We start from the raw sequence: 22,761 nt of genomic DNA on the forward strand, positions 1-22,761 counted from the left end.
GATATTTCTGGCTTTTTTTTTTTTTTTTAAGTGTAAAAATCCCCTGCAGGTGTTTCTCTATGTGCTGGATTTGGGAGTCTCCTCTGAATTTCTACCCTGTTGTTTACAGCCCATGAAGTAAGGGAAGGAGTCTGTTTCTATCTTGCTGCCTCGCACACCTGCACTGTGTCCATGAAGTTCTAGTGGAGCCCACGTGTCAGGACCTCCCCAGCCCCTCCAAGGGTCCCTGCTGTGCACAGCAAGTCCACGGGCCTCCCGGGGCCACCACCCGAGGGGAGAGGCGGGAGGATCCAGCAGCAGCAGCAGCAGCCACAGCCTCGCTCTGCTCCTGCGTCCACAGCCACAGTGTGCGCCTGTCACGTGGTCACTCCCAGCCTCACGACCTGGGGGACAGCAATCCTCTCCCGCCCCAAACAGGCGAGCAGGGGCTGGCGAGCACCAGCAGCTCGTCCCTCGGCGGGAAATGAGCCTTGGCCTCCGCTCGGCCTGCTCCCCTCCCGGCTGCACCGCCTTCCTCCAGCCCCAGAACGTGGGCCCTGCTTACAGACCTAGACGGGAATCTCCGTGGCTTGAGTCCAGCCAGGGCTGGTCTATTTTCAAAGTGCTCCAGGTGCCTCTCGGGGCACAGTCGGGTCTCTCGGGGAGTCCCCGGGCTCCCCTGGTTCTCTGAGGGCAACGAGCCCCCAGTCTGGGGTCTGCACTCATGGAGCCAGGGGCCGTGGGGAAGCCTCCTGAGGTTCCCTGCCTGAGCCACAGCAACCCCCTGGAGGGGGAGCACCCGGCGGAGGTGGGCGTTGCTGGGTTTAGCTGTCAGCCTCCGGGACGGGCTGGATGTCACACGGTGCCTGGAGGGGACACCGCTCCGGCAGGAAGGCCCCGCCATGGGCCACGGAGGGCGAGCAAGGTCTGCTCCTTCCCTCACAGCCACAAAGCGAGCGTTCCTCCCGGCAGCCGAGGCCCTGCGGTCGCCAGGGGTGCCCTGTGAGCAGAGCGGGCCCGGGGACCCCCAGCGCAGCGGGTGCGGCCACTCGCGGAGCAGCATCCACAAAGCGAAGCTGCCCCAGGTGAGCCGGGACCCTCGGTCCCCCAGGCCTTAGAGCAAACGTCGCTTCTCAGGAAACACTGGCGTGAACAGAAGCGGGAGGGAACCTGCTGCTGCTCGCGTCCCCGGGGCCCAGCTCCGCATCTACTTGCTGATTATGCGCGTGAAGTAACTGCGTGTTGGCTGTTTGAGTCCTAGAAAATCTATGGCAACTCTACGGGGAAAACTTTCCAAAGGTAGTTATTTTAAAGACACCAACGTAAAAAAGAAAAGTAGAGGCCATTTAGGGCCATTCAGGCTGCCATTCAGGCCCGTCTGTCTCGGGTGAAGGTCCCCCACTTTCCCGCCCCCTGTCCCATCCCAAGCACTCTCCAGGGGATGACGGCGCCTATTTCTGGAGGACGATTGGGAGATCTGAAACAGACTCCACAATGTGGCATCACATTTATATTTTTGTGCGAAATTGAGGCCAGTAAAAGTGCTTACTTCATGCATTTTCTAATGCAATTTCAGTGACACATGGATGTGCCCTTCTGAGGATTTTGGTTACCAAATTTTATGCTGCAAGCCTCTGCTAAATAAGAATAACAAGTATTAAACGGTCTAGAAAAGTAGACATTTGGCTCTAAGACAGTCTTCATATTTTAGCTCAAAGGCATGTGAAAGGAGGCTCCTTCTCGAGCAAAAAGCATATCTGCTGCCTTTGTAGAGCTCCTATTAGCAGCTCGCACAGAGGCAATCCGCGGCGTATAATCCGCTCGTCTCGAAGGGGGCAAGCGCCCCTCCATCAGGTTCCGTAGAGTCGAGTGCATGGCCTGATGCGTGTGCACGTGTGTGCGCACGGGGGTCACGTCCCATCTGCAGGCTGTAGCAGCATAGAGAGCTTTGCACAGAAGCTCAGTGGTTAATAAAAATAATAGAAATTCAGTAATGAAACAAATTCATTTTATTCGTTTATTACCGAATGAAATTCAGTGATAACGTGGATTCAGTCATAAATGAATGGAATGATCTAGGCTATAAATCACAGAGTGCCGGGAACACGGCCCCTTGACATCGGCGTCCATCAATACTGAGAGGAAGCGTGAGCGTGCAGGTAATGGTATTGTCAAGCAATTACATAGCATACGGAGTTGTTCCAGGGTTTTACAGGCACTTCGTGTTCTCAGGGTTTTCTTCTTAGCAGCGACCTGACAAAGGAGAAAAGCCAGACGGGAGTCATACCTGCTGGGCTAGAGCAGGAGGTTAGAGGTGGGGATGTCTCCGTGACAGGAGGCTGCATCACATGCTGAGCTCTGTCCTGCCATCCACCTGAGAGGCACCCCGGAGATGAACGGGTGAAGTCTCGGGGCACCACATGTGAAGAAGTATGAAAGGGTATCACATCCAAGGATTTGATTTGATTCATTTTATTATAGTTATTATTTTTAAAGATTTTATCTGTTTATTCATGAGAGACACAGAGAGAGAGGCAGAGACACAGGCAGAGGGAGAAACAGGCTCCCTGTGGGGAGCCCGATTGTGGGACTCGATCCCGGGACCCGGGGTCACACCCTGGGCCGAAGGCAGATGCTCAACCGCTAAGCCATCCAGGTGCCCCATCCCAGGATTTTAGATGAACTCTAGAATTCTTTCTCCACCAATATTATTTTAGTTTTAGAATCAAAACTCTTTTTGTGATCATTACTTGGTAAATAATTGAATGGCTGGCCTCTATGTGGATCTATAATGTAAAGTAGTTATTATTCTAGAAAAATTGAAAAAGTAAAAATGTGTGTGTGTGTGTGTGTGTGTGTGTGTGTGGCTAGAATGCTATAGGCTTTTAATCCTGCGTATTTTAAAAATAAAAAGAAAAAAGTTTGGACTTTTAAAAATTCAGCAGTGCTTTAACCTAATAAGAGAAAACCCAGCCTCCCAGTGAACCAGTAAAGAGGCAGAGGGAACATGACCCTCACCGCCCCCGGTCTTGGTATTCCTTGCAAATCCAGGCAGGCTATTCTAAATGTCCTGAGCGAATCGCAGATTTCCTGTCCGTAAATTGTGGGCATCAGACTATATGTTTTCCAAAAAGCCTTTTATTTTATTTTATTATTTTATTTTATTTTATTTTATTTTATTTTATTTATTTTATTATTTTATTTTATTTTTATTTTTTATTATTTATTTATTTGTTTGTTTATTTTTTTTCCCCAAGAAGTCTTTTAATGCTACTATACAATTTAGCAAATTGGCACTTTCATACTGAAAATTCAATGAGCATTAGTATTTATGAACTTGTACATCAAATAAAGAAACATGTGGACTCCGTACAGTCTTATTCAAGTGTATCATGATTTCTCGTTACACAAAAGATTGGTAGCACTTAGAGAAGCGAGGTTGACCACGATAGTCCTTGAGCCCGGGTAGCGTAATCTCCAAAATGCCAGGAAACACAGATCCTACCGCCGACTTCGACCGTGAGGCACTTATTTATTCACGGGTTTGAGCATTTGGTTTTTCAGAAATTTAAAACTTCCCCGCTTAGAGTTTAGTCAACTAAGAAATTTCATAGGAATGTATCATTTCCTCCAGGAGTTTAAAGTAGTCAGACCAGGGATAAGCTTTTTCCAAACTGGACTTTTTTTTTTTTTTTTTTTAATGTGTTCTCTCTCAGGACCAACCCAGTCCTCTACACACTAACAAATCCTGCAAGGTCCTCGTGATGTAGAATTACAGCCCTTTTTACGTGAAGTCTGTGCCTTTTCTTGCTGAAATTTAAATACAGAAGTTGGTTTCAATATGAGTCTATTCTTTCAACCAACTTTAAAAAAAGTTTGGTGCCAAGTCTATTTTTATTACCATGAGAGGTTTTTCTGCAGCCCGGGCAGGTGATTCTTATCTTTCCAATTTCAGTTTCTAAAGGAAATAAAAAATCCTCTAAGGCTTGGTGAGCTTGCACAGATAACCAGATTCCCTGAAGGTGAACGTGCCCCCGGCAACAGAGGGGGGTCTGGAAAGTCCGTGAGCCAGTAGCAGCGGGGGCCGGCCTCGGAGAATCCCTATCCTAACGAAGATTTAAGATGCGCCACGGAAATCTGAAATAATTAATCTTAAGCGAAGTAAATCAGTGAGTTCTGAGATACCTCAATGACCATAGGCAATTGTGAGCAATTCATCATGTTTAATATTATCAACCTAATTGCTTCAAAGGGGGCTCAGATTTGACATACACCATCCTTTAAAAACTGAGTATAACTGACAGTTTGTTATTGCGGAGTTAGTGGTATCTACAGAATCCAAAGCCATCACTGTTCACAACACTCATTTTTTTATTTAAGCCCAGGTAATGGTGCAACATTATGGCAAATTCTCTAGAAGGGGAGAAATACATCTTCCTGGATTTCCTAAGAGAATCGAACGACAACTTTGTGAACCTTGAAAACCAAAACTGCCTCCCCAAGCTCTGTTTGCCACTGCTACTTCCTTCTCACTATCGAAAAGTGCAAACACTGCCGTAGATTTGCTGTAGATTTTCTTGGCTGCATTCTAGAGAATAAATGAATTCTCACAGGTTTGGTTGAAATGATATTTTAATGTTCTGACTTCAAAGATTTGGACACGTAACACAGACACCGAGATGATGAATGCAGGAATTCAAAGGACATTGTAGATACTTTCATTAACCAAGGCCCTTCTCTCTCTTTATTGATTGATCTATCATCTATCTATCATCTATCCATCTTTTATCTATTTATCATCTATCTATCATCTATCTACCTATCATCTATTTATCCATCATCTATCATCTCTTTATCCATCTATCATCTATCATCGATTTATCTATCTTCTATCTATCATCTATCTATCATCTATCACCTCTTTATCCATCTATCATCTATTTATCTGTAGGTAGAAGACAATAGGTAGAGGCATAGGTACAGGTAGACAGATAAGTCCAAATCTACTTATCTATCTAGAGAAATTTATTTTAAGAAACTGGCTCATGCGATTACTGGGCTGGCAAGCCTCAAATCTGCAGGGCCAGCTGGCAGGCTGGAATTTCCGGGGGCCTTGATGCTGCAGGCCTGACTTTGAAGGCATTCTGCAGACAGACAGACTTCCTTCCTCCTCTGGAGCCTCACTGTTTGCTTATAAGGCCTTCAACTGATTGCACGAGGCCCACCACATTATGGAGGGAAATCTGCTTTACTCAATGTCTGCTGATTTAAATGTTAGTCACAGCTAATGCAATAGCTTCACAAGGACATGCAAAATCGGGGCCCTGTGGAGCAGCCACATTGACACCTACAATAATTCATCTGCACAGTATCCGAGTCAGACTTGAGTATTAATGACACTTGCAATGAAAATTCAAGGGTATAAGGTCAATAACATTCACTACTGTGCTGCCTGCACCAAGCAGAGAAGGGGACTTCCTGGACTAAGGCATTTTGGTGATATTTACACAATTCTGTAAATTTACTGGCAATGAATTGTATTTTTATGTTGGGTAAATTATATTGTATATAAACTATAACTCAATAAAGCTGTTAAGACTCTCAACACGGAGATGGGGGAGGGTCTTAAAATGACATCCCTGACAGCTTTAGCCCAAGAACACAATACCGGGGACTGGCCTGCGCTACCAGCACAGAGCTCCGTCAAACCCGTAGATTTAAGGTGGGATCACGTTGCTTATCTCATGAACTAAAGCTTGAGTAAACTAAAAATGAACAGAACTGATATGAGGGGAAAGATCTCTTTTGAACATTGATTAGGCAGTTCTGAGTGACATTAGCCAACAGGTGCAGGTCCCATGAGAGCTGGGTAAGATTCTTATTTAATTAAATTAATTAATTAATTTATTTATTTATATTTATTTTTTATTGGAGTTCAATTTGCCAACATACATCATAACACCCAGTGCTCATCCCACCAAGTGCCCCCCTCAGTGCCCGTCACCCAGTCACCCCACCCCCCCGCCCACCTCCCTTCCACTACCCCTTGTTCATTTCCCAGAGTTAGGAGTCTCTCATGGTTTGTCAGCCGGGTAAGATTCTTAAAGGGAAGTCAGGCAACAACCCAGTGTGCTCGGGTGAGAACTTGAAAGACCATGCGTGCGTGCTGTTTTGTATGTTTCCAGTGTAAGCTGAGACTAAGAAATCAATTCTTCAAAAGAAAAAGAAATGGTCCAGTTTACAAAAAAAGAGGCACCTTCCTGTGATTGTAGTAACATCTAGAAAAAGAACCCAGCCAGCTGGCTGTCGGGCATCACACAGTTTGGTTCTCTCTAGCCTAGAAATAAACACTGCCGCAGCCTTTATATGTCGTGAACCCCCAGTGGCCCTCTTCTCATCGCAGGGCACCCTGTCTAAATAGCTCCTTTGGGTGGCAAGTGACAATATACAATAGGTGGGCTCTGGAGTTGGGTCAGAGAACAGTGCCTGGTGGCCGAGGACATTCGCTCCCTGGAACTAGCAGCATGCAGAAAGCAACAAAAAGGACCAAATCAGAAACGGACAACTGTCCATCCAGATCTTTCAGTGACCCCTGCTGCCCTACACACACCAACTTCACCCTCCTTTCTTGGCCGGAGAGAGCAGCCAGGTTGTGTCCACCAAGTTGCTGAGACTCTATTGACCAGCTCTTGGGAGCACAGCCATGCAACATGCAATTTATTTGGGAAATATCTCAGATCAAACATTTCTCTTCATAGAAAATTCACTAAAAAACTAGGTTAATCTTTTTTTTATCATTTACTTATTATTTATTTATTTTGAGAACGAGAGAGAGTGAAAGAGAGTGAGCAGGGAGGAGAGGGAGAGAGAAAATCTCAAGCAGACTCGACGCTCAGTGCTGAATGCAAACAGGGTTTGGTCCCACGACCCTGAGATCATGACCTGAGCAGAAATCAAGAGTCAGATGCTTAACCGACTGAGCCGCCCAGGTGCCCCTTGGTTGGTCTTTTGAGTCCCACCTTGTAGAGCTTATCTCCTGCACCAAATGTTAGATTGTTGAAAACTCTTCTCAGTTCACAGCTTCTAGCTCTCCTGGTTGCTTATGTATTTGATGATAATCGATGCATTAGTGCATTCAATATTTCTCTTCCTTTTAAAACGACCTCAATGCATTTTAGGATATTGGGAGATGGAAACATCAACTGTTACAGAAAATGTTCAGTTTCGAATTTTCAAGGTGAATATTGTGTGTGGGGGGCACCAGGGAGAGAGGTTAGCTGACACATATATCAGCCTTTCTCCCTTGCGTTTTCAGGAAATGCTTGTCCTTGCTCACTCACCAGATGATGTTTGAAGAAGGTACCGGATTCAGAGCTGGATCAGCCTCTAACATCATGCACAAGCCCACTCAAGTCAGCGCTGATCTGCTCTGACTGTATATGCTGATATGCAAAGGACAGGTGACCACTAGAACTCTGGGCAGGGGCCATAGATTTGGGCAGGCCCTTTATCTTTTCCCAGGGAGGCCCATGTCCCTGGATCAAGAGCGAAACAAGGTGGAGGCTTTGGAGTAGAGAGCTAGTCAGAACCAGTTCATCTGTGGCACTGGTAGTGGTAGTATTATCTAATTTCCGCTGTCATCATCAAATGATACACCGATACCTAAGATGCCAGATGTCACATTAAGTGCTTTGCATATCATGCAATTTAGGTCTTATTTTTAGCATTTCATAGATGAGAAATCTAAAAGAGAGATGAAGTGATTTACCCAACGCCATGGCACTCCATGGATGCTGACTTCAACAGGTCGGGCTGGACACTCTCTGAGATAACAGCTCTTATGCCCCAAGTGCCCCCAGCTCAGGTGAACTACACCTGTCCTAGGAGAGGAAATTCATCTTAAACCTGGAAGCAGAGAGATGTAGTAAAGATACACAACGCATGTGAGGAAAGCTCGCCTTTGATTGGATTCATAAACAAGACATTGCCCCAGTTACTGAGATTCTGAGTATAGAGACACTGACTCTTCAGGATGTAGGCACTGGGGCGGGAAGGGCTTCTGGTCTACCAGGATTGGTTCCCATTGTCAAAGCAGGTGGGTGGAGCACAGAATGTGGGTCACAGACGTTTAGTACATGGAGCTGGGCAGAGCTCCGGGACCCAGACACAGGCAGGGTTTTATGGAAACACATGTCGATATTAAGACAACAGCCAACTTGTAAATAACTTATGCATTATAAAGGCACCAGAACCAAGTTCTGGTTACAAGGAAGGGATGCCAGGAAGACCAGAGAGAGCCATGGCAAAGTTACGTGGTAACACACTGCCTGGGTTGAGTTCTCCATGATCTCTGTTTTTTTTTTTTTTTTTTTTTTTTTTTTTTTTTAGCATTGGTCCATAACTTGGAATAAAAGTCCAATAATCAGAAAGTATATATCAGTTAATTCTATCCCTTTTTCTGAGAATTTGTTCCAAGTATATCATATGACCATTGTTTGTTTGTAGATTGGTCAAATCATCAGATTTGTTTCTTTCTAAAAAGGAGGTGACATACCCATGTCCACAGCAGCATCATTTACAATACAACAGGTGGAGTCGCCCCAAATGTCCACCAATGGACAAGTGGATGAGCAAATGTAGTCTGTCCAAGGATAGTCAAGAGCCTCCAGGAAGAAACTTCTGGCACCTGTTACAATGTGGATTGACTTTGAGGACATCATGTAAAGTTAAAAGAGCCAGTCACAGAAGGACAAATGCTGTGTGATTTCACCTACGAGGTCCTGGGAGCAGTCAAATTCATAGAGACAGGAGTAGGACATGGGAGCCAGGGGCAGGGGCGGGGGGAGAAGGAGTTATTCCTTCAGTTATTCCTAACCTCCTTCCAAGTTATTCCTTGAACTCTGTTCAATCGGAACAGAGTTCAGATTGGCAAAATGAAGATTCCTGTAGATCTGTTTCCCGACAATGTGAATATACTTAACGTTACTGAACTCAACAATTAAAAATGGCTAAGATGGTCAATTTTGTGCTCTTTTTTTTAATACAATTTTTTTTTAAAGTGAGGGGAGTTCTGTGTTAGAGAATGAAGACTGGATTAGACAGGAAGAAGGTCACTGAATTAGGATGTGACTCACGTTGTAAGTGTGGGGCATGTCTAATGGAAGGGGCGGCTCCAAGGTGGGGTGAGGTGTTCAGACGCCTTGCTCATTCACACCTGAAGACAAAGGCAGGGCAAGAAGTTATTTGGGAAGATAGCAAAGAACAGTGTGACATGTGTGTGCTACTTGGAGGATTTCTATAAAGGAAATCTGGAAACTCTACTATTTCAAGAAAACAAACTTCCAGGGGTACCCGGGTGACTCAGTCTGTTGAGCGTCCACCTCTGGCTCAGATCCTGCTATTGAGCCCCACATCAGGCTCCCCAATCAGTGGGGAGTCTGCTTCTCCCCCTCTCTCTGCCCCTCCCCCATCTGTGCTCTATCAGATAAATAAATAAAATCTTTAAAAAAAAAAACAGAGGGATCCCTGGGTGGCGCAGCGGTTTGGCGCCTGCCTTTGGCCCAGGGCGCGATCCTGGAGACCCGGGATCGAATCCCACGTCGGGCTCCCGGTGCATGGAGCCTGCTTCTCCCTCTGCCTGTGTCTCTGCCTCTCTCTCTCTCTCTCACTGTGTGCCTATCATAAATAAATAAAAATTAAAAAAAAAAAAAAAAACAGAAAATAAAATTCTGTTAATGCCGTTGATCAGCAATATTGTAAATTCAATCATAGGCTTCGTCAAGTCTGGAACATTCACATACATTTGGAGCTTTTGAACCTCTTACAAGAAAGTACCCTCTGAGTTCAAAACCACACACCTTGGAATCCTGCTCGTATCTGGGGATGACCTGCCTGTGTGTCATAGCCTAAACGTGTTTCCTAGCTGGTTGTCTAGTTGGGCAAAACAAAATGCAAACCTCGCCGTATCATCCCATTGAGGACCGTCCTTCTACCTGTGACCCCGATAGTCATGTGCCATCTGAATACTTCATAGGAAGCTTCAAATATCGTCTCTACTTTATTCTTATTACTGTATCTGTGAAATCGTAAAATAATTCCACATCAGAACCTTTTCAGTTTATTTAAAGGAAAAGCTTAAAGACAGCTTAGTGTTTTGCTTATCATCTCTCCTCCCTGTTCTGTCATTTTTGATTCTTATGTTTTGAAACTCTGTGGTTAGGAGCATTAATATTTAGGATCGTTGTGTCTCGCAGACAATGCACCTCTTTATGACTCAGTAATGTCTCCCCCTTTTCTTGCAAATATTCTTTGTTCTGAACTCTGCTTTAGCTCTTATTCACATAGTTGTGCCAGCTTGCTTTTGGGCTGTGTTTGCATGTATATTTTTCTTTATTCTTTTATTTTTAACCTACTTATGTCTTTATTTTTTATGATTTTATTTATTTATTTGAGAGACAGAGAGCGATGAGCAAGCACACAAGCAGGGGGAGGGAGAGGGACAAGTAGATTCCACGCTGAATATGGAGCCTGGTGTGGGGCTCGATCTCATGACCCTGAGATCATGACCTGGCCCAGAATCAAGACTAACCCTCCACATGCCCCCCTAAGCTATTTATGTCTTTACACTGAAGGTGGGTTTCCTACATATAGTACTTAACTGGGATTTGCTTCCTTATCTAACCTTAGATCCCTCTCTCTTTTAAAAACTGGTGAGTTTAGATAATTGCCATTTAGAGTAATTACTGATATGTTTTGGATGAAATCTACCGTGTGGCTGGCTGTTTTGTATTTATTCAAATGTTCTTTTTCTTTCTTTCATTTTTTTTTTTTTTTTTGGCCTTCTCTCTGGTATTAGTTGAGCATCTTTTCTTTTTTTTTTTTTTCAGTTGAGCATCTTTATTCCATTTATTTTCTCCAGTGATTTATGTATACATCTGACCATACTACGCTATGATATATGAGCCATATGAAATGATATTTATATATTTTATGCCAGATCTTCCAAGCTATTTAGAGTTCTCCCAATGTAATGCAACTTCAGGTTACATTGAGAAACTGTTGCAGGAGACACTCGAGTCCTGAAGAGTTAAGCCTAGGCGTGAACACAGTCCTCTGATTTGGGCTTTATTGTAGAGTTGTAGCACCATATCCCTTTATGAAGGTAATACAATCTTATTAACGCAAATTGGATTAAATTAGGAACTTCACCCTGTTTAAAGGACAAACTCTTTTATCTTTCCTTTTGTTTCTGTTCTTGACTCATTTAGAAATTCTTCCCTCGTGGAGTATGCCGATGAAGCTTGTATCTGACTCTCCATGTCCACCTTTCTCATTCCTCTTGGAAAGTGATTGAATTCTTGTCCATTAGGGGAGAAAAGGAGTGTGAGTGGCGGAGCAGAACGTCCACCTCCTGCCTTGCTCTTGCTCTCATTTTGAAGCTGGTAGACCGACACAGAGCCTCCTCTGCTCCGTCCACCTGAGTGGGGTTGACTCTACAAACTCTGCCTCCTTCAGAAAAAAAGAGGAATCTCATTTTTGTATTAGAATCGGATCAGATTCTCCAATCCAAACAGTGGGAATGCAGAATCTAAAGAAACTAGAGGTAAGGAATTATCCCCCTCAAAATCCACTGTGGAGGAGCCCAGTGCTGTAAGCAGGGCAACTGAGTCTCACCTATAATCTGCCATTCATACCCTTACTGGCTCTAGGGTTTTGGTTTTGGTTTTGGATTTTTGAGACTACTCTGTATTATTCAACTCTGATGTTATCGACAATATAAATGAGGAAGAAATGTGTCATTATTGCAGATATCTGCCTAATGACACCTTATTCCCTGAATAAAGGCTCTCACCTTCATTTTCTCATGTAACCATGGTCTATGTGTCATCTTCCATCGATCTGCCAGGACTGATATGAACAGGTTTCAGAAAACGATGACCAAGGATGAACTACTTGGAATCAAACACCATGTTGTCACTAAAGCTCTGTGGGCCCAGAATTCCATGAATCTTGATAATGGACTTTGCATTTATTGTGATCCAAACAGGTTCTGAGCCTTCTCATTCCTGCTCCTCCCTTTTCTAGAACAATTTCTCCTGCTCCATGCCACCAAACAGAAACATGCTCTCTTTTGAAACATAAATGAATTTAGATGACACTCTTCTTTTAAAATCACAGCAATTATCTCTTTAAGTGGACCTACCCCCATGCTTTGATAAGAACAGTGGCCTCATTGTCTCATTATCCTACTGTACCGCCATGCCAGTAATGCACAGGTATTCACTAAAAGTATATATAGTGATAGAAAAAAAAAAAAAAAAAAACAGAGAAAACATGACCCAGTGCAGGAACCACATACACAGACTCTTCATTCACGATAATGATTCAGTTACTCTTATGCTTGGAATAAATGCTGACATTTTCCAGCTTAAGGTATGTCAATGATATATAAAGTTTAAATTATAACCAATATAAATAGTTTTATTCTAAACACCAGAACTTGCAGATACAGACTGTCATCTATCTATCTATCTATCTATCTATCTATCTATCTATCTAATCTCTTACTATGTATATTAAATACTAAAGAAATTTCAAATCACTTTGATTTTTAAAAATATGGAATATATTTTGTAGACATTTCTAATATATTCTGGGACACACACACACACACACACATATATGATCTTCATGGATGACCAAATGTTGGCTTACCCAAAATAGCATCCATCAAGCTTTAGGGAAAAAATTAGAAATTTATCTCCATGAGAATAGAAGTATATTGCTATTATATCATTTTACCATATAGTTTTGAAATCTTCAGCTCCCTTATTGGTTCCCTCATAGGAATATAAGCTTCTGAAATCAGAGAATGTGTGTATGTCTGTATGTTGAAACTCTAGCTCTCACAGTGTATGTATCCCAGATCGGATGTTCTTTAAGTGCTTGCTGAATAATTGACTATAATCAAACTAATCACTCACAGAAGTAGAGATGATCAATATTCTATGGTTAATGCATTTAGAACATTGTCCATGAATCTTTAATGAGATGGCTGCTGGAGAGAATGACTTTAACTTAAAGGGGATCCTAGAAAGCATCAGATGTTCCAATCCTGGTGAATTTGAACTCTGCTGTGGGGAGGGTAGGACTAGACAGACATGCCTCTTTGGAAAACACGTTCTGGGACTTCACTTGATGTGCTGGGAACCTGACTTCACAGTGGTTTTGTACCCAACCAAGAGAGAGCCCTCTGAGCATCCAACTTTTGTTATAAACAAATAAAAGTATAAAATACAGTGCACCTAAATCCCACTCTATCACAATAGTGCATCCATTCCTTCTGACGGATCTTCCAAGACCAGTATTGTTCCCAAAGATTAACATGATGGAGAAAACAAGGTAGATTTTTCTCAACAGGCAAATGTTCTCTCTCATCACGGTCATTCTCCAGAGTGCAACACACCTTTCAGCCTTTACTATACTGCTTGTCAAGTCTCACCTCTGCAGTGGTGGGTACAGGAAATGCAAAGCAAGGGCAAAGTCTTCTGAACTTGCTAAAGATGGAAATATACTCAATAATCAAAAGATATACTCCAGGAAACTTCCTTCGTTTGTTTAACGCCAGGACACGGAAATTAAGAAAGCTGAGACAGTCCTATTTAGTAGAAAGCCCGAGTGTTCAGAATATGTGAGATTTTGTTTATTTGCATTGAAATATCTATTTTAGATATTAGAATAATAGAATTGCTTATCAAAGTATAAACTTTGCACGTTGGAGGCCATGCTAGGAGTGATGTCATCCACGTCTTTCCTGCAACATCGAAGGAATGTGAGCCCAGGACAAATACGATGTAGCTAGCTGATGAAAGGTGGCTGTAGAAGAGGGCCACATCTCTGTCGCATCGCAGCTCTGGGGACAGGCAGGGTCCAGAGAACAGCTCTCGGTCCTCCACTTGCTGACCCAGTAAGGACGAGGTTCTGGCTCTTCTTTTTTAGATTTTATCCTCATTAAAATGGCACACTTGCAGGGTGTCTGGGTGGCCCAGTCACTTAAGCGTCCAACTCTTGATTGCTGCTCAGGTTATGATTTCAGGGTTGCGGGATGGAGCCCCAGGTTGGGCTCTGTGCTGAGTGTAGAGCCTGCTTAAGATTCTCACTCTCCCTCTGTCCTCTCTGCTCCTCCCCCTTTTCTGTAAAAAATTAAAATAAAATAACAAAATATATTAGCAAACTTATTTAATTTTTTTTCCTGGACACAAAATTCAACCATTCATTTTTCTTCTTGTCTTTCTTTCTTTCTTTCTTTCTTTCTTTCTTTCTTTCTTTCTTTCTTTCTTCTTTCTTTCTTTCTTTCTTTCTTCCTTCTTTCTTTCTTTCTTCTTTCTTTCTTTCTTTCTTTCTTCTTTCTTTTCTTTCTTTCTTTCTTTCTTTCTCTTTTCCTTCCTTTCTTTCTTCTTTTTCTTTCTTTCTTTCTTTCTTTCTTTCTTTCTTTCTTTCTTTCTTTCTTTTTCTTTCTTCTTTCTTTCTTCTTTCTTTCTTTTCTTTCTTTCTTTCTTTCTTTCTTTTTCTTTCTTCTTTCTTTCTTCTTTCTTTCTTTTTTTCTTTCTTCCTTCCTTTCTTTCTTTCTTTCTTTCTTTCTTTCTTTCTTTCTTTCTTTCTTTTTTCCTTCCTTTCTTCCTTTTCTTTCTTTCTTTCTTTCTTTCTTTCTTTCTTTCTTTCTTTCTTTCTTTCTTTCTTTTTCCTTCCTTTCTTTCTTCTCTTTCTTTCTTTCTTTCTTTCTTCTTTCTTTCTTTCTTTCTTTCTTTCTTTCTTTCTTTCTTTCTTTTTTTCTTTCTTTCTTTCTTTTTCTTTCTTTCTTTCTTTCTTTCTTTCTTTCTTTCTTTCTTTCTTTCTTTCTTTCTTTCTCTTTCTTCCTTCCTTCCTTCCTTCCTTCCTTCCTTCCTTTCTTTCTTTCCTTCCTTCCTTTCTTCTTTCCTTCCTTCCTTCCTTCCTTCCTTCCTTCCTTCCTTCCTTCCTTTCTCTCTCTCTCTCCTTTCTTTCTTTCTTTCTTTCTTTCTTTCTTTCTTTCTTTCTTTCTTTCTTCTTCTTCTTCTTCTTCTTCTTCTTCTTCTTCTTCTTCTTCTTCTCCTTCCTTCCTTCCTTCCTTCCTTTCTTTTTTCTTTCTTTCTTTCTTTCTTTCTTTCTTTCTTTCTTTCTTTCTTTCTTCTTTCTTTCTTTCTTTCTTTCTTTCTTTCTTTCTTTCTTTCTTCTTTCTTTCTTTTTCTTTCCTTCTTTCTTTCTTTCTTCTTTTTAATTTCTGTCATCCGAACTCCTACACTGCTTCCTAGAGGCAGAGAACCACTGATAGTCTTGAATTGAAAGGGGAAGTGAGCTTTGAGTGAGATGCATCTCCACTCCCATGGTGAAGTGGGCCATTCTGGTCATATTTTAAGACCTGTGTTTGGCAGGAATATGTTACTGGAAATCTATGAATTAGTTAAAAGATTTTACCAAATGTGTTCGGTGGTATCGATCAAAGTAAAATTTCATTCATCTTCCTTGTCACACAGTCTTGGTGGAAGTTGAAAAGTCAACCAGGTTAGTTGTTATTTGCAAAGTTCATTTAAGGTTCCTGCACTCACAGCTGCTGGGAGGCAGCCCTCAGTGTCTGAACCAGTGAGGGGGAGCAGAGAGGCGCTGTCAGCTGTGGGACTGTGAGCATGCATGGAGTTTCCCAACGGGCACGCATGGCTCAGGACTGGGAGACCCTGGCTGAGGCCTCACACCCAGAGCCCCAGCGGGTCGAGCACCACCAGCTGCCTGCAGCCATGTGATGAGAAAAATATGCTCTTTGGTGCTCAGTGAAGGAGATGCTTCAGCTGAGGGAGGTGCAGGGGTGCAGAAGCCTTGGGGTGGAATCTGTACTTGCCGGGGCTTCAGTAGAGGATTAATAGTAGGGGATCTCAGTGAGGAATGGAAGCCAGCTCCAAAGAGAAGAAAACTGTGGAGGATGAGGCCAGCCATGGGCTAACAGACCCAAAATTAGTTTAAGGAAAAAAGCATGATGACATAAATTATTAGAAACATGCTTTGTATATTTACATCATTCTAAATATATGTGTATGGCAACTCAGATGCATTCTTTTTTTAAAACAAATTTGTTGATTTCCAGTCTTTCTTTCCAATAGTTAAATTAGCATTCCTTAACTGATGATAGACAGGCCGTGCGTCACCACAGCTTTCTGACACTAACAAAATACAACAGATGAGAACGAGGGACAATTCCACATTTTTTTTTTTTTTTGCTAGTCTGAGAACTTGACTGGAGAACTTTAGGTACATGATATTAATGATCAAGAAGACTGAGTGGGTATCTTGTCAGTTCACGCCAGGTTCACTCGGGACAAAACGACAAAGAGTGATATTTTTCCTTTATGGAGCAAATGATGTGCAACTGTTACTGATTACCCAAAACCATGGAGTGTTCTAGGGCATTAACATGCAAAATGCCAGCCATGGGGCCAGGGTCTTGCTCTTTCAGCTCAATATTGTTTGTCAGTTTAGGAGACATCATGCAAAAATAAGGTGAATGTGTGTATTTTCTTGTAAAACAAGTGAAAGTCTACCTTTGGAATGGACTGAAAGAGCACACTTGTACTGCAAACGTTGCATCCAGTTAAGAACTGGGTGATTCATGGAAATAGCTGCATGTCTGCTCTAATTTATAAATAGATATTTCTAAAGCAATGTGCATCAGACATTCTAATGTGGAAATGTTTATGCATTACACATATACCTAGGCTGCTCCCTATTAATAAAATATTTAACTTTTCATTGATCAAATTTTAAACATTAATTAGGCATTTTCCTCTCAAAAAATTTGTGGCTTAGTAGTTTGCCGCTGTATCAGATCTGACCCTAAAATGCCAGTAAAATCACACATGTAGATAAATAATTCATGTACGGTTGACATGATTATGGCAACACTTCCGTGAATTTGTCATTAGGCTTAGAAATGATGTTTCCTGTTTTCAACACAAAGCATTTTTCCTTTAGGTGATCATTTTGATGTTCCTCCCATATCTGAATATTGCACTATTATTTTGAACACCTTAAAGGATAGTTGTTAACCTTTGCTCCCTGTTTTCATGGAGTGCAATTGTGTTATACATGTGATTTGGTTGGGATTTTAGTAATGCTTGTTATTCTGCATGACAGAAATCGGATTTCTTGTAGAAATCACACTCACCTGGAATGCAGTCCCCTCTTCCATCCCCTGTCACCTCTGGCTGGTCCGGAGCTCTTGCTTCTGGGATTAGCAGAAGTTCTAGCCTCTATGCTATTGCCCTACTGCTACCCTAGCCATCCTTCTCCTCCTGCCTCCCCCTCCTCCTCTTTCCATCCTCTCTTCCTCTCCTCCTCCTCCTCCTCTTTTTCTCTTCAACATCTCTTCTTCCCAGAGCTGAAGTGGTTCCAGAGCACTCATACATGGGGGTACTTAGAGAACTTGTGGCCTTGAGGATGGTCACAGCTTTATTTCATAGGAAAGGGTCTGGTAAGTGTGGACAAGCATATGCTGACTTGGGTTAAGCACTTTACCACGTCAAGAGAGGATGAGACAAATCTTAACACAAGACCTTGGTTTCGTATAGGGTCTCCTTGAAGCATAGGAAGAAACTACAATTATCATTCCTTTTTTATTTTTATCTTTTCAGAAAGAGAATGGGGAGAGGGAGAGGAAGAGAGAGAATCTCAGGCAGACTCCCAGCTGACCACAGAGCCCGACATGGAGCTCGATCCCAGGACCCTGAGATCACAACCTGAGCGGCAACCAAGAGTCTGACGCTCGAGAGACTGAGTCACTCAGGTGCCCCCACAATGATCATTTCAGTACATGACCCCAAATCATAAAATCTTGCTTCCATACTGCAGTTGTATGATTTACAGGGAAAGAAATCCAGAGCATAATGTAATAAAGACATGCTAAATGTTACCTCGTGTCGAAATGGGTTCTAATTAAGATAATTCATAGATTTGGTCAGATTCTGTATTTTTCCAGTAAGTATTGCGTTCATTCACTTCTGTGTTTCCTCTACATTGGAGTGGAAGTGGTTGGTTCTATTTTGCTCCATCTCTTTCTTGCCTCCGTGGAAATTCAGCTAATTGAGGAGAATTATGTCCTTGAGTCCTGACATATTCTTACAGTATTTGTCAACACGATGTGCTACGCAGGCTGATTGTGGAGTGTTAGCTACTGTGATGACAGCTTTCCAACCTGGCTTAATGTTTTTCCACCAGGGGCCCCTTCTGCATAGTTCTACTGTCCTGTGCCCGTCTTCTCATCCAACTTACTGTCTACACTACATCTATCTATCTATCTATCTATCTATCTATCTATCTTCCAGAATTAGAATGAGCAGCCTTGTTAGGATATTAACTCTATCTTCATTTCCCTCCAACTTCAACCATGTCTCATAGAGTGAGTCTTGCACAGTAATAGCAATTATGACTATTATGGGAACTCCCAGGTTTTGATTATTCATCTAATCCCAAAGAGCTGATAATCCCTAAATCATCACTATTTGAATTTGAAATGAATCCTTGTGCTGCTGCTAAATTTGCCTTACTAATCACCTTTTATCAAAGCTAATATTTACATTCGTTTGCATTCCCCTGGCACACGCTAATTAATTCTGAGCTGGGCTTGTGAATCCAATCAGCAATTTAAAGCTGTCAGAAAAGGATGCAAACACCAAAGCTCCTGCACTGACTTTCATTTCGTTTTTCAAGCCTTTTGTATCTGTGTGTAGACTTCTACTTGAAGGATGGTTGATTGGAAACACCCCCCTCCAAGTACAACTATGGATATGAAGTAAGAAGCAGCTATCAGAAGAATCAGAAAAATTAAGAGAAGAAAAGTCACATTGACTTGGGGCCTTAGGACGTAAGGAATGCAGTGTGATGAGTTTCCTGGGTCTTCTTCTGCCTTATTTCTGCCTAAATTGTAGAGAAGAAGCCAACCATGTGGGAATGCCAATGGGAGTGAACAAAAGGAACCCCAGCATCAGGCTCCCTCTCTGGCCTTAGAATGGGACGGTCAGTGGAGCAGGATGGACAAACTTTCAAGCCATACCCTCTACATTCCAGCCAAAAAAGGGCACTCTTCCACCACACAGATCAGAAAGAGCCAAGTCACTCTACATACTTGTCCTCTGGAGGATCTAACAAGGCAGCCCAACCCCTGTGGAGTCACTGTAGGGCTGTGGGCATGGTCCTGAGGCACCCACACGTAGCAGCCCACGAGGTATGAGAGAAAGCCCAGTGGGACCATCGCTCCTGCTGCTGTAGTAGGGAGGCCTCTACCCCGCACACCACTAGCATCTCCAGAGGTGAGTGGGGCCCAGACTTCTGTCCCCACCTACCAGCTGTGAGGCTGCTCCTCAGCTGGATGGCGTTAGGGAAAGCCAGCAGAAACAAGTGATTTCAGTGGTATCGTCTTACGACATGAGGATATTCGGATTTCAGGTGAAAACCACACATCATACAAGAAACAGAAAGATCTCAAACTGAAAGGATCATCAACAGAAGCCACCAGTGCAACGGCAGGTGTCATTACCATCTGGTTCCATAAAGCAGTCGGCCTTCAAACGCTTGTCGGTGATGACAAACTAACCGGACACAAATGAAAAAGTAGAACATCCCAGGTATAAACAAGAGCCATATGGAAATTTTAGAAATCATCAACAACAATGAATTCGATGTGTGAGTTCAGCAGATGAATGGGAAGGCAGAGAACACGCTTGGTCTGCTTGGATCCAGACCAATGAAAATATCCATTACGAGCAACAGAGACTGGAAATAGATTAATATTTTAATCCAGGATTTGTTAAGCTACAAAGAGACCTAATTTTGTGTCCCTGGGTTATGTGTCATTGGAAAGTGGCTGTCTATCGGGTGCTGTGCTTTTGTGTCACGCAGGACTGTGTTCTCATAAGTTGAACTGCAGCTACAGTGCATCCTCACACAACAGGAAGGACTGCCCTTCGCCCCGCGCTTGTGTGTGCCGGGGCCTCAACAAGCAGCTCACCTGCTACTTCACTTTCACGAAAAGCATAGCTGGGACTCAGTTCCAGGCCTCCTGAACTCAAAAATCGATCTCACCACCCTTTCTGCTCCATGGGTCACATCCTGCATTGTCATCACGGCTGCCCATCGACAAGCTGGAGTTTCCAGAGTGGAACAGAATTTTGCAATCTTTACAATCGTACAGCGACGGGCATGTCGTTGGGGCTCACAGATCTTGCTGGAAGGTTGTCGAATTGCCAAAGCGCACACGTTCAGCCAAACAGCACAATGGTTATTGTGAACACACCCCAAAGATGTTATTAATGTGGGTTCACGTGTATCTCCTAATTGAGATAGTAAAAGATCTTGTTTGGGGCACGTGATTAAAATAGTCACAGTTAATTTTTTAAGATCAATGTTTAGGAGTGACCTAGAGATCAATATCCATTTTTTACTTCCACAGTAAAGATCTATAGACATAAAAAATAAAAATTACTCGTAACTGATGCAAAACCAAGCACCTATTTATTTCTGTCTATGGGTCAGCAGTGCAAGTCACCGAGGAATCGAACACTGTTGTGCCGTCTGCGGTAGGAACCGTGTCTCCCCGAGAGTAGGAGGTGTGTTTCATTTGCCTCATTATTGCGGTGCTTGGCAGGATAGCGATTCGGTGGATGGGCGTGTGGATAAATGAGCACACAGTTTGTAAATGCTTAATTTCTATTTATTTCTCTGCATTTTAAAAATGAAAGAAACACGAATACGATGGAATATGTCTCATGTTGTTAAAGTCATGCTGAAGCTCTGACTAAAATTCACATGGCAAATGGATGAGAAACAAATGCTTCAAGTAAGAAGCATCATGGTGGTCGTAATGGCAAACGCAGGTCAATTAGTCACGTTTCTGAATGGATTTCAAAAGATGGCCAAGGATGACATTAAAGAAATGTCATAAACGCTAAGTTGTAAAAAGATGTGAGATATAAAAATGCTGAGTTCTCAGGCTAGCGATCACGACTCGGGTGTGATTACCACGGATCGTCCTGCCAAATCCGTGCTGTGGTGACCTTGTTCATTTTTCCTTTCCAGCTGTGACGCAGAATTTTATGTGTTGGCCTGACGGGGCTAAGAGATGCCCAGAGAGCTGATGCATGTCTGTATTTGATCTAGACATAGCTTGCATCTGTGATTATGCTCGAGGAGTTCTTGAAATCTTTTTTTTTATAGTTTATTTTTCTTTAAAGATTTTATTCATAAAAAATAAAGATTTTATTCATTTATTCATGAGACACACACCCAGAGAGAGAGAGAGAGAGAGGCAGAGACCCAGGCAGAGGGAGAAGCAGGCTCCATGCAGGGAGCCCGACGTGGGACGCGATCCCGGGACCCCGGGGTCATGCCCTGGGCTGAAGGCAGCACTAAAATGCTGAGCCACCCAGGCGGCCTGAGTTCTTGAAATCTTAAGGAAGTTGAATTAACAGGTGGCTGGGCATTTAGTGACCTTAATTTCTGTTGCACTGCTCTGTTTTCTCGACTGGCAGCCATGCTTTACCAAGACTCTACTGTGAACAGCGATTGGGATGAGGGGAATTCTCAGCCTGCTTTACTGAGGATCATTCATAATTCCCTGGCAGCAGCCACCAGCAAGAAATGAAACACGGTAGGACGAACATTCTGCTGATAAGGTGTGTGAACACAAATCTACCTGCTGGGCAAGATTTAAACCATATTTCTGGCCTTCCACTTTTCTTGGTTATAGAGATGTCTAGAGGATGGATCCACACTGAATTGTGGAGTATGCTTGATGCTTCAGCTAAGTAGCCAAGGCCTTAAGAAGACCAGATTGAAGAATTAGGGAAACAGTGTGGTAAAGGGGCACTTGGAACGCATCACATTCCCTGTGGGTAAAATTCCATGGGTAGAGCAGGTACATGCTCAGTAAGGACACCTACTTCTAGGGAGGTACATGTAAGCAGGCAGTGCCACCCATTCTGAAGATATCAGTTTTCTTCTCCCAGACACAAGGTGTCTGCTCATGGGGTCGTGTGCAGACCACTCCTGGCTGCAAAGGTGGGGGATATACATTGGTTCAAAACATGGACTTTCCCTTCCTAGATGGGTTAGACCATTGCTGTGGTAACGTGCCCAACAGGAAAAGGGCAAAGGCCAGTGCTTAATTCCCATCTGGCCCTGTTCCTTGGGTGGGTCATCTAGACACACACACACACACACATGCACACACGCATGCACACAGTGCCCCCCAAACTGGAACTCATTTTAGAGATCCTACACTCATGAAATCCATCTGTCTTACCAGTATCCATACCCCAGAGCTGCTGGTTTTACTGGAGGAGGGAGGGATCTGGGGAGATTCCGTGGTGGGACCAGCTGACTGACATGGTCCCGGAAAACTGGTTTATAGTCCTAGGGGCTGTAGCATAACCATGTAGGTCATATCTCCAAAGGCCAAGATATAAAGATTTGGTTACTCAGAGGTAAAAACAGGAGTGGCTTCTCTTACTCCTAAACCTAAGAATCACTTGCGTATGTTCTCTTCCAGATTCTCACAATTTGGGGCTCCGTTTATTTGGAAAACTTGATTCTCTCTCTCTCTCTCTTTTGAACCTGGCTATTTATTTATTTAGTATGTATTTTTTAAATTGAAGTTCGATTTGCCAACATATAGCATAACACGCAGTGCTCATCCTATCAAGTGCCCCCCTCAGTGCCCGTCAC

This window comes from Canis aureus, chromosome 15, assembly GCF_053574225.1.
Source record: "Canis aureus isolate CA01 chromosome 15, VMU_Caureus_v.1.0, whole genome shotgun sequence".
In the NCBI taxonomy this organism is placed as follows: Eukaryota; Metazoa; Chordata; class Mammalia; order Carnivora; family Canidae; genus Canis; species Canis aureus.